This window comes from Ambystoma mexicanum, unplaced genomic scaffold (assembly GCF_040938575.1).
Source record: "Ambystoma mexicanum isolate Mex_15411 unplaced genomic scaffold, UKY_AmexF1_1 Mex_scaf3, whole genome shotgun sequence".
Lineage (NCBI taxonomy): Eukaryota > Metazoa > Chordata > Amphibia > Caudata > Ambystomatidae > Ambystoma > Ambystoma mexicanum.
The window spans coordinates 6916875-6929699 of record NW_027182444.1 but is presented as its reverse complement, the minus strand read 5'-3'; positions in this window follow the sequence as shown (position 1 = coordinate 6929699).

The following is a 12825-nucleotide window of genomic DNA, read 5'->3' as shown; positions in this document are numbered from 1 at the left end:
GCATTGAGATATCAAGTCTCATGGTATAAGAAGGCTCTCAGAATTGGAATGGGAAGGAGTTGGATATCACACCTCAAGCTATAGGAAGGGTCTCAGGATTGGAATGGGAAGGAGTTTGATATCACATCTCATGCCATAGTATGGGTCTCAGGTTTGGTAGAAGCATTGGGATATCACATCTCATGCTATCGGAAGGGTATCAGTATTGGATTTGGAAGAAGTTGGATATCCCATCTCATGCTATAGGAAGGGTCTCAGGTTGGAATGGGAAGGAGTTGGATATCACATTTCATGTTATAGGAAGGGTCTCAGGATTGGAATGGGAAGGACTTGGATATCATATCTCATGCTATAGGACGGGTCTCAGGTTTGTTATTAGAATCATTGAGATATCATATTGCATGCTGTAGGAAGGGTCTAAGGCTTGGAATGGGAAGGACTTGGATATCACATCTCATGCTATAGATAGGCTCTTAGGTTTGGAAAGGGAAGGAGTTGGATATCACATTTCATGTTAGAGGAAGGATCTCAGCTTTGGTATTAGAAGCATTGAGATATCACATCTCATGCTATAGGAAGGGTCTCAGGATTGGAATGGGAAGTAGTTGGATATCACATCTCATGCTATAGGAAGGGTCTCAGGTTTGGTATAAGCATTGAGATATCACATCTCATGCTATAGGACGGGTCTCATGATTGGAATGGAAGGAGTTGGATATCACATCTCATGTTATAGGAAGGATCTCAGGTTTGGTATTAGAAGCATTGAGACATCACATCTCATGCTATAGGAAGGGTCTCAGGGTTGGAATGGGAAGGAGTTGGATATCGCATCTCATCCAATAGGAAGGGTCTCAGGTTTGGAATGGGAAGGAATTGGATATCACATCTCATGTTATAGGAAGGATCTCAGGTTTGGTATTAGAAGCATTGAGATATCACATCTCATGCTATAGGAAGGGTCTCAGGATTGGAATGTGAAGGATTTGGATATCACATCTCATGCTAAAGGAAGGGTCTCAGGTTTGGTAGAAGCATTGAGATATCAGATCTCTGCTATCGGAAGGGTCTCAGGATTGGATTGGGAAGGAGTTGGATATCCCTTCTCATGCTATAGGAAGGGTCTCAGGATGTGAATGGGAAGGAGTTGGATATCACATCTCATGTTATAGGAAGGGTCTCAGGATTGGAATGGGAAGGATTTGGATATTACTTTCTTGCTATAGGAAGGGTCTCATGTTTGGAATGGGAAGGAGTTGGATATCACATATGCTATAGTTAGTGTCTCAGGTTTGGAACGGGAAGGAGTTGGATATCACATCTCATGTTATAGGAAGGGTCTCATGTTTGGTATAAGCATTGAGATATCACATCTATGCTATCGGAAGCGGCTCAGGATTGGAATGGGAAGGAGTTGGATATCCCATCTCATGTTATAGTAAGAGTCTCTGGTTTGGTATTAGAATCATTGAGATGTCACATCGCATGCTGTAGGAAGGGTCTAAGGATTGGAATGGGATGGACTTGGATATCACATCTCATGCTATAGGTAGGCTCTCAGGTTTGATATAAGCATTGAGATATCACATCTCATGCTATAGGAAGGGTCTCAGGATTGGAATGGGAAGGATTTGGATATCCCATCTCATGCTATAGGAAGGCTCTCAGGTTTGGAAGGGGAAGGAGTTGGATATCACATTTTATGTTAGAGGACGGATCTCAGGTTTGGTATTAGAGGCCTTGAGATATCACATCTCATGCTATAGGAAGGGTCTCAGGATTGGAATGGGAAGGAGTTGGATATCACATCTCAAGCTTTAGGAAGGGTCTCAGGTTTGGTATAAGGATTGAGATAGCACATCTCATGCTATAGGAAGGGTCTCAGGATTGGAATGGGAAGGAGTTGGATATCACATCTCATGTTATAGGAAAGATCTCAGGTTTGGTATTAGAAGCATTGAGACATCACATCTCATGTTATAGGAAGGGTCTCAGGATTGGAATGGGAAGAAGTTGGATATCACATCTCATGCTATAGGAAGGGTCTCAGGTTTGGAACTCCTTCCCCTTCCAATCCTGAGACCCTTCCTATAGCATGAGATGTGATGTCTCAATGCTTCTAATACCAAACCTGAGAACCTTCCTACAGCATGCGATGTGATATCTCAATGCTTCTAATACCAAACCTGAGACCAGTCCTATAACATGAGATTGGATATCCAACTCCTTCCCCTTCCAAACCTGAGACCCTTCCTATAGCATGAGATGTGCTATCTCAATGCTTATACCAAACCTGAGACCCCTCCTAAAGCTTGAGATGTGATATCCAACTCCTTCCCATTCCAATCCTGAGACCCTTCCTATAGCATGAGATGTGATATCTCAAGGCCTCTAATACCAATCCTGAGATCCGTCCTCTAACATAAAATGTGATATCCAACTCCTTCCCCTTCCAAACCTGAGAGCCTTTCTATAGCATGAGATGGGATATCCAAATCCTTCCCATTCCAATCCTGAGACCCTTCCTATAGCATGAGATGTGATATCTCAATGCTTATATCAAACCTGAGAGCCTACCTATAGCATGAGATGTGATATCCAAGTCCATCCCATTCCAATCCTTAGACCCTTCCTACAGCATGCGATGTGACATCTCAATGATTCTAATACCAAACCAGAGACTCTTACTATAACATGAGATGGGATATCCAACTCCTTCCCATTCCAATCCTGAGCCGCTTCCGATAGCAGAGATGTGATATCTCAATGCTTATACCAAACATGAGACCCTTCCTATAACATGAGATGTGATATCCAACTCCTTCCCGTTCCAAACCTGAGACACTAACTATAGCATATGTGATATCCAACTCCTTCCCATTCCAAACATGAGACCCTTCCTATAGCAAGAAAGTAATATCCAAATCCTTCCCATTCCAATCCTGAGACCCTTCCTATAACATGAGATGTGATATCCAACTCCTTCCCATTCACATCCTGAGACCCTTCCTATAGCATGAGAAGGGATATCCAACTCCTTCCCAATCCAATCCTGAGACCCTTCCGATAGCAGAGATCTGATATCTCAATGCTTCTAATACCAAACCTGAGATCCTTCCTATAACATGAAATGTGATATCCAATTCCTTCCCATTCCAAACCTGAGACCCTTCCTATTGGATGAGATGCGATATCCAACTCCTTCCCATTCCAACCCTGAGACCCTTCCTATAGCATGAGATGTGATGTCTCAATGCTTCTAATACCAAACCTGAGATCCTTCCTATAACATGAGATGTGATATCCAACTCCTTCCATTCCAATCATGAGACCCGTCCTATAGCATGAGATGTGATATCTCAATGCTTATACCAAACCTGAGACCCTTCCTATAGCATGAGATGTGATATCCAACTACTTCCCATTCCAATCCTGAGACCCTTCCTATAGCATGAGATGTGATATCTCAATGCTTCTAATACCAAACCTGAGATCCTTCCTCTAACATGAAATGTGATATCCAACTCCTTCCCTTTCCAAACCTAAGAGCCTATCTATAGCATGAGATGTGATATCCAAGTCCTTCCCATTCCAAGCCTTAGACCCTTCCTACAGCATGCAATATGATATCTCAATGATTCTAATAACAAACCTGAGACCCGTCCTATAGCATGAGATATGATATCCAAGTCCTTCCCATTCCAATCCTGAGACCCTTCCTATAACATGAAATGTGATATCCAACTCCTTCCCATTCCAACCTGAGACCCTTCCTATAGCATGAGATGGGATATCCAACTTCTTCCAAATCCAATACTGATACCCTTCCGATAGCATGAGATGTGATGTCCCAATGCTTCTACCAAACCTGAGACCCATACTATGGCATGAGATGTGATATCAAACTCCTTCCCATTCCAATCCTGAGACCCTTCCTATAGCTTGAGGTGTGATATCCAACTCCTTCCCATTCCAATTCTGAGACCCTTCTTATACCATGAGACTTGATATCTCAATGCTTCTAATACCAAACCTGAGACCCGTCCTATAACATGAGATGTGATATCCAAATCCTTCCCCTTCCAAACCTTAGACCCTTCCTTTATCATGAGTTGTGGTATCCAACTCCTTCCCATTCCAATCCTGAGACCCTTCCGATATCATGAGATTTGTTATCTCAATGCTTCTAATATCAAACTTGAGACCCTCCCTATAGCATGAGATGTGACATCCAAGTCCTTCCCATTCCAATCCTGAGACCCTTCCTATAGCATGAGATGTGATATCTCTATGCTTCTAATACCAAACCTGAGACCCTTCCTATAACATGAGATGGGATATCCAACTCCTTCCCATTCCAATCCTGAGACCCTTCCGATAGCAGAGATGTGATATCTCAATGCTTATACCAAACCTGAGACCCTTCCTATGGCCTGAGATGTCATATACAACTCCTTCCCATTCCAATCCTGAGACCCTTCCTTTAGCATGAGATGTGATATCTCAATGCTTATACCAAATCTGAGACCCTTCCTATAGCATGAGATGTGATATCTCAATGCTTATACCAAACCTGAGAGCCTACCTATAGCATGAGATGTGATATCCAAGTCCATCCCATTCCAATCCTTAGACCCTTCCTACAGCATGCGATGTGATATCTCAATGATTCTAATACCAAACCAGAGACTCTTACTATAACATGAGATGGGATATCCAACTCCTTCCCATTCCAATCCTGAGCCGCTTCCGATAGCAGAGATGTGATATCTCAATGCTTATAACAAACCTGAGACCCTTCCTATAACATGAGATGTGATATCCAACTCCTTCCCGTTCCAAACCTGAGACACTAACTATAGCATATGTGATTTCCAACTCATTCCCATTCCAAACATGAGACCCTTCCTATAGCAAGAAAGTAATATCCAACTCCTACCCATTCCAATCCTGAGACCCTTCCTATAGCATGAGATGTGATATCTCTATGCTTCTAATACCAAACCTGAGACCCTTCCTATAACATGAGATGGGATATCCAACTCCTTCCCATTCCAATCCTGAGACCCTTCCGATAGCAGAGATGTGATATCTCAATGCTTATACCAAACCTGAGACCCTTCCTATGGCCTGAGATGTCATATACAACTCCTTCCCATTCCAATCCTGAGACCCTTCCTTTAGCATGAGATGTGATATCTCAATGCTTATACCAAATCTGAGACCCTTCCTATAGCATGAGATGTGATATCTCAATGCTTATACCAAACCTGAGAGCCTACCTATAGCATGAGATGTGATATCCAAGTCCATCCCATTCCAATCCTTAGACCCTTCCTACAGCATGCGATGTGATATCTCAATGATTCTAATACCAAACCAGAGACTCTTACTATAACATGAGATGGGATATCCAACTCCTTCCCATTCCAATCCTGAGCCGCTTCCGATAGCAGAGATGTGATATCTCAATGCTTATAACAAACCTGAGACCCTTCCTATAACATGAGATGTGATATCCAACTCCTTCCCGTTCCAAACCTGAGACACTAACTATAGCATATGTGATTTCCAACTCATTCCCATTCCAAACATGAGACCCTTCCTATAGCAAGAAAGTAATATCCAACTCCTACCCATTCCAATCCTGAGACCCTTCCTATAACATGAGATGTGATATCCAACTCCTTCCCATTCCAACCTGAGACACTTCCTATAGCATGAGAAGGGATATCCAACTCCTTCCCAATCCAATCCTGAGACCCTTCCGATAGCAGAGATGTGATATCTCAATGCTTATACCAAACCTGAGACCCTTCCTATGGCATGAGATGTGATATCCAACTCCTTGCCATTCAAATCCTGAGACCCTTCCTATAGCATGAGAAGGGATATCCAACTCCTTCCCAATCCAATCCTGAGACCCTTCCGATAGCAGAGACGTGATATCTCAATGCTTCTACCAAACCTGAGACCCTTCCTTTAGCATGAGATGTGATATCCAAATCCTTCACATTCCAATCCTGAGACCCTTCCTATAGCATGAGATGTGATTTCTCAATGCTTCTAATACCAAACCTGAGATCCTTCCTATAACATGAGATGTGATATCCAATTCCTTCCCATTCCAAACCTGAGACCCTTCCTATTGGATGAGATGTGATATCCAACTCCTTCCCATTCCAACCCTGAGACCCTTCCTATAGCATGAGATGTGATGTCTCAATGCTTCTAATAGCAAACCTGAGATCCTTCCTATAACATGAGATGTGATATCCAACTCCTTCCATTCCAATCCTGAGACCCGTCCTATAGCATGAGATGTGATATCTCAATGCTTATACCAAACCTGAGACACTTCCTATAGCATGAGATGTGATATCCAACTACTTCCCATTCCAATCCTGAGACCCTTCCTATAGCATGAGATGTGATATCTCAATGCTTCTAATACCAAACCTGAGATCCTTCCTCTAACATGAAATGTGATATCCAACTCCTTCCCTTTCCAAACCTAAGAGCCTATCTATAGCATGAGATGTGATATCCAAGTCCTTCCCATTCCAACCCTTAGACCCTTCCTACAGCATGCAATATGATATCTCAATGATTCTAATAACAAACCTGAGACCCGTCCTATAACATGAGATGGGATATCCAACTCCTTCCCATTCCAATCCTGAGACGTTTCCGATAGCAGAGATGTGATATCTCAATGCTTATACCAAACCTGAGACCCTTCCTATAACATGAGATGTGATATCCAAATCCTTCCCGTTCCAAACCTGAGACCCTTCCTTTAGCATGAGATGTGATATCCAGCTCCTTCCCATTCCAATCCTGAGACACTTCCGATAGCATGAGATGTGATATCTCAATGCTTCTAATATCAAAACTGAGACCCTCCCTATAGCATGATATGTGATATCTAAGTCCTTCCCATTCCAATCCTGAGACCCTTCCTATAGCATGAGATATGATATCTCAATGCTTCTAATACCAAACGTGAGATCCTTCCGATAACATGAGATGTGATATCCAAATCCTTCCCCTTCCAAACCTGAGACCCTCCCTTTAGCATGAGATGTGATATCCAACTCCTTCCCATTCCAATCCTGAGACCCTTCTGATAGCATGAGATGTGATATCTCAATGCTTCTAATACCAAACCTGAGATCCTTCCGATAGCATGAGATGTGATATCTCAATGGTTCTAATACCAAACTTGAGATCCTTCCTATAACATGAGATGTGATATCCAAATCCTTCCCCTTCCAAACCTGAGACCCTCCCTTTAGCATGAGATGTGATATCCAACTCCTTCCCATTCCAATCCTGAAACCCTTCCTATAGCATGAGATGTGATATCTCAGTGCTTCTAATACCAAACCTGAGATCCTTCCTCTAACATGAAATGTGATATCCAACTCCTTCCCTTTCCAAACCTAAGAGCCTATCTATAGCATGAGATGTGATATCCAAGTCCTTCCCATTCCAATCCTGAGACCCTTCCTATAGCTTGAGATGTGATATCCAACTCCTTCCCATTCCAATTCTGAGACCCTTCCTATACTCTGAGACTTGATATCTCAATGCTTCTAATACCAAACCTGAGACCCGTAATATAACATGAGATGTGATATCCAAATCCTTCCCCTTCCAAACCTTAGACCCTTCCTTTATCATGAGATGTGATATCCAACTCCTTCCCATTCCAATCCTGAGACCCTTCCGATATCATGAGATGTGATATCTCAAAGCTTCTAATATCAAACTTGAGACCCTCCCTATAGCATGAGATGTGATATCCAAGTCCTTCCCATTCCAATCCTGAGACCCTTCCTATAGCATGAGATGTGATATCTCAATGCTTCTAATACCAAACCTGAGACCCTTCCTATAACATGAGATGGGAATATCCAACTCCTTCCCATTCCAATCCTGAGACCCTTCCGATAGCAGAGATGTGATATCTCAATGCTTATACCAAACCTGAGACCCTTCCTATGGCATGAGATGTGATATCCAACTCCTTGCCATTCAAATCCTGAGACCCTTCCTATAGCATGAGAAGGGATATCCAACTCCTTCCCAATCCAATCCTGAGACCCCTCCGATAGCAGAGACGTGATATCTCAATGCTTCTACCAATCCTGAGACCCTTCCTTTAGCATGAGATGTGATATCCAAATCCTTCACATTCCAATCCTGAGACCCTTCCTATAGCATGAGATGTGATATCTCAATGCTTCTAATACCAAACCTGAGATCCTTCCTATAACATGAGATGTGATATCCAATTCCTTCCCATTCCAAACCTGAGACCCTTCCTATTGGATGAGATGTGATATCCAACTCCTTCCCATTCCAACCCTGAGACCCTTCCTATAGCATGAGATGTGATGTCTCAATGCTTCTAATACCAAACCTGAGATCCTTCCTATAACATGAGATGTGATATCCAACTCCTTCCATTCCAATCCTGAGACCCGTCCTATAGCATGAGATGTGATATCTCAATGCTTATACCAAACCTGAGACCCTTCCTATAGCATGAGATGTGAAATCCAACTACTTCCCTTTCCAATCCTGAGACCCTTCCTATAGCATGAGATGTGATATCTCAATGCTTCTAATACCAAACCTGAGATCCTTCCTCTAACATGAAATGTGATATCCAACTCCTTCCCTTTCCAAACCTAAGAGCCTATCTATAGCATGAGATGTGATATCCAAGTCCTTCCCGTTCCAATCCTTAGACCCTTCCTACAGCATGCAATATGATATCTCAATGATTCTAATAACAAACCTGAGACCTGTCCTATAGCATGAGATATGATATCCAAGTCCTTCCCATTCCAATCCTGAGACCCTTCCTATAACATGAAATGTGATATCCAACTCCTTCCCATTCCAACCTGAGACCCTTCCTATAGCATGAGATGGGATATCCAACTTCTTCCAAATCCAATACTGATACCCTTCCGATAGCATGAGATGTGATATCCCAATGCTTCTACCAAACCTGAGACCCATACTATGGCATGAGATGTGATATCAAACTCCTTCCCATTCCAATCCTGAGACCCTTCCTATAGCTTGAGGTGTGATATCCAACTCCTTCCCATTCCAATTCTGAGACCCTTCTTATACCATGAGATTTGTTATCTCAATGCTTCTAATATCAAACTTGAGACCCTCCCTATAGCATGAGATGTGACATCCAAGTCCTTCCCATTCCAATCCTGAGACCCTTCCTATAGCATGAGATGTGATATCTCTATGCTTCTAATACCAAACCTGAGACCCTTCCTATAACATGAGATGGGATATCTCAATGCTTATACCAAATCTGAGACCCTTCCTATAGCATGAGATGTGATATCCAAATCCTTCCCATTCCAATCCTGAGACCCTTCCTATAGCATGAGATGTGATATCTCAATGCTTATATCAAACCTGAGAGCCTACCTATAGCATGAGATGTGATATCCAAGTCCATCCCATTCCAATCCTTAGACCCTTCCTACAGCATGCGATGTGATATCTCAATGATTCTAATACCAAACCAGAGACTCTTACTATAACATGAGATGGGATATCCAACTCCTTCACATTCCAATCCTGAGCCGCTTCCGATAGCAGAGATGTGATATCTCAATGCTTATAACAAACCTGAGACCCTTCCTATAACATGAGATGTGATATCCAACTCCTTCCCGTTCCAAACCTGAGACACTAACTATAGCATATGTGATATCCAACTCATTCCCATTCCAAACATGAGACCCTTCCTATAGCAAGAAAGTAATATCCAACTCCTACCCATTCCAATCCTGAGACCCTTCCTATAGCAAGAGATGTGATATCCAAATCCTTCCCATTCCAATCCTGAGACCCTTCCTATAACATGAGATGTGATATCCAACTCCTTCCCATTCAAACCTGAGACACTTCCTATAGCATGAGAAGGGATATCCAACTCCTTCCCAATCCAATCCTGAGACCCTTCCGATAGCAGAGATGTGATATCTCAATGCTTATACCAAACCTGAGAACCTTCCTATGGCATGAGATGTGATATCCAACTCCTTGCCATTCAAATCCTGAGACCCTTCCTATAGCATGAGAAGGGATATCCAACTCCTTCCCAATTCAATCCTGAGACCCTTCCGATAGCAGAGACGTGATATCTCAATGCTTCTACCAAACCTGAGACCCTTCCTTTAGCATGAGATGTGATATCCAAATCCTTCACATTCCAATCCTGAGACCCTTCCTATAGCATGAGATGTGCTATCTCAATGCTTCTAATACCAACCCTGAGATCCTTCCTATAACATGAGATGTGATATCCAATTCCTTCCCATTCCAAACCTGAGACCCTTCCTATTGGATGAGATGTGATATCCAACTCCTTCCCATTCCAACCCTGAGACCCTTCCTATAGCATGAGATGTGATGTCTCAATGCTTCTAATACCAAACCTGAGATCCTTCCTCTAACATGAAATGTGATATCCAACTCCTTCCCTTTCCAAACCTTAGACCCTTCCTACAGCATGCAATATGATATCTCAATGATTCTAATAACAAACCTGAGACCCGTCCTATAGCATGAGATATGATATCCAAGTCCTTCCCATTCCAATCCTGAGACCCTTCCTATAACATGAAATGTGATATCCAACTCCTTCCCATTCCAACCTGAGACCCTTCCTATAGCATGAGATGGGATATCCAACTTCTTCCAAATCCAATACTGATACCCTTCCGATAGCATGAGATGTGATGTCCCAATGCTTCTACCAAACCTGAGACCCATACTATGGCATGAGATGTGATATCAAACTCCTTCCCATTCCAATCCTGAGACCCTTCCTATAGCTTGAGGTGTGATATCCAACTCCTTCCCATTCCAATTCTGAGATCCTTCTTATACCATGAGACTTGATATCTCAATGCTTCTAATACCAAACCTGAGACCCGTCCGATAACATGAGATGTGATATCCAAATCCTTCCCCTTCCAAACCTTAGACCCTTCCTTTATCATGAGATGTGGTATCCAACTCCTTCCCATTCCAATCCTGAGACCCTTCCGATATCATGAGATTTGTTATCTCAATGCTTCTAATATCAAACTTGAGACCCTCCCTATAGCATGAGATGTGACATCCAAGTCCTTCCCATTCCAATCCTGAGACCCTTCCTATAGCATGAGATGTGATATCTCTATGCTTCTAATACCAAACCTGAGACCCTTCCTATAACATGAGATGGGATATCCAACTCCTTCCCATTCCAATCCTGAGACCCTTCCGATAGCAGAGATGTGATATCTCAATGCTTATACCAAACCTGAGACCCTTCCTATGGCCTGAGATGTCATATACAACTCCTTCCCATTCCAATCCTGAGACCCTTCCTTTAGCATGAGATGTGATATCTCAATGCTTATACCAAATCTGAGACCCTTCCTATAGCATGAGATGTGATATCTCAATGCTTATACCAAACCTGAGAGCCTACCTATAGCATGAGATGTGATATCCAAGTCCATCCCATTCCAATCCTTAGACCCTTCCTACAGCATGCAATGTGATATCTCAATGATTCTAATACCAAACCAGAGACTCTTACTATAACATGAGATGGGATATCCAACTCCTTCCCATTCCAATCCTGAGCCGCTTCCGATAGCAGAGATGTGATATCTCAATGCTTATAACAAACCTGAGACCCTTCCTATAACATGAGATGTGATATCCAACTCCTTCCCGTTCCAAACCTGAGACACTAACTATAGCATATGTGATATCCAACTCATTCCCATTCCAAACATGAGACCCTTCCTATAGCAAGAAAGTAATATCCAACTCCTACCCATTCCAATCCTGAGACCCTTCCTATAGCAAGAGATGTGATATCCAAATCCTTCCCATTCCAATCCTGAGACCCTTCCTATAACATGAGATGTGATATCCAACTCCTTCCCATTCCAACCTGAGACACTTCCTATAGCATGAGAAGGGATATCCAACTCCTTCCCAATCCAATCCTGAGACCCTTCCGATAGCAGAGATGTGATATCTCAATGCTTATACCAAACCTGAGACCCTTCCTATGGCATGAGATGTGATATCCAACTCCTTGCCATTCAAATCCTGAGACCCTTCCTATAGCATGAGAAGGGATATCCAACTCCTTCCCAATCCAATCCTGAGACCCCTCCGATAGCAGAGACGTGATATCTCAATGCTTCTACCAAACCTGAGACCCTTCCTTTAGCATGAGATGTGATATCCAAATCCTTCACATTCCAATCCTGAGACCCTTCCTATAGCATGAGATGTGATATCTCAATGCTTCTAATACCAAACCTGAGATCCTTCCTATAACATGAGATGTGATATCCAATTCCTTCCCATTCCAAACCTGAGACCCTTCCTATTGGATGAGATGTGATATCCAACTCCTTCCCATTCCAACCCTGAGACCCTTCCTATAGCATGAGATGTGATGTCTCAATGCTTCTAATAGCAAACCTGAGATCCTTCCTATAACATGAGATGTGATATCCAACTCCTTCCATTCCAATCCTGAGACCCGTCCTATAGCATGAGATGTGATATCTCAATGCTTATACCAAACCTGAGACACTTCCTATAGCATGAGATGTGATATCCAACTACTTCCCATTCCAATCCTGAGACCCTTCCTATAGCATGAGATGTGATATCTCAATGCTTCTAATACCAAACCTGAGATCCTTCCTCTAACATGAAATGTGATATCCAACTCCTTCCCTTTCCAAACCTAAGAGC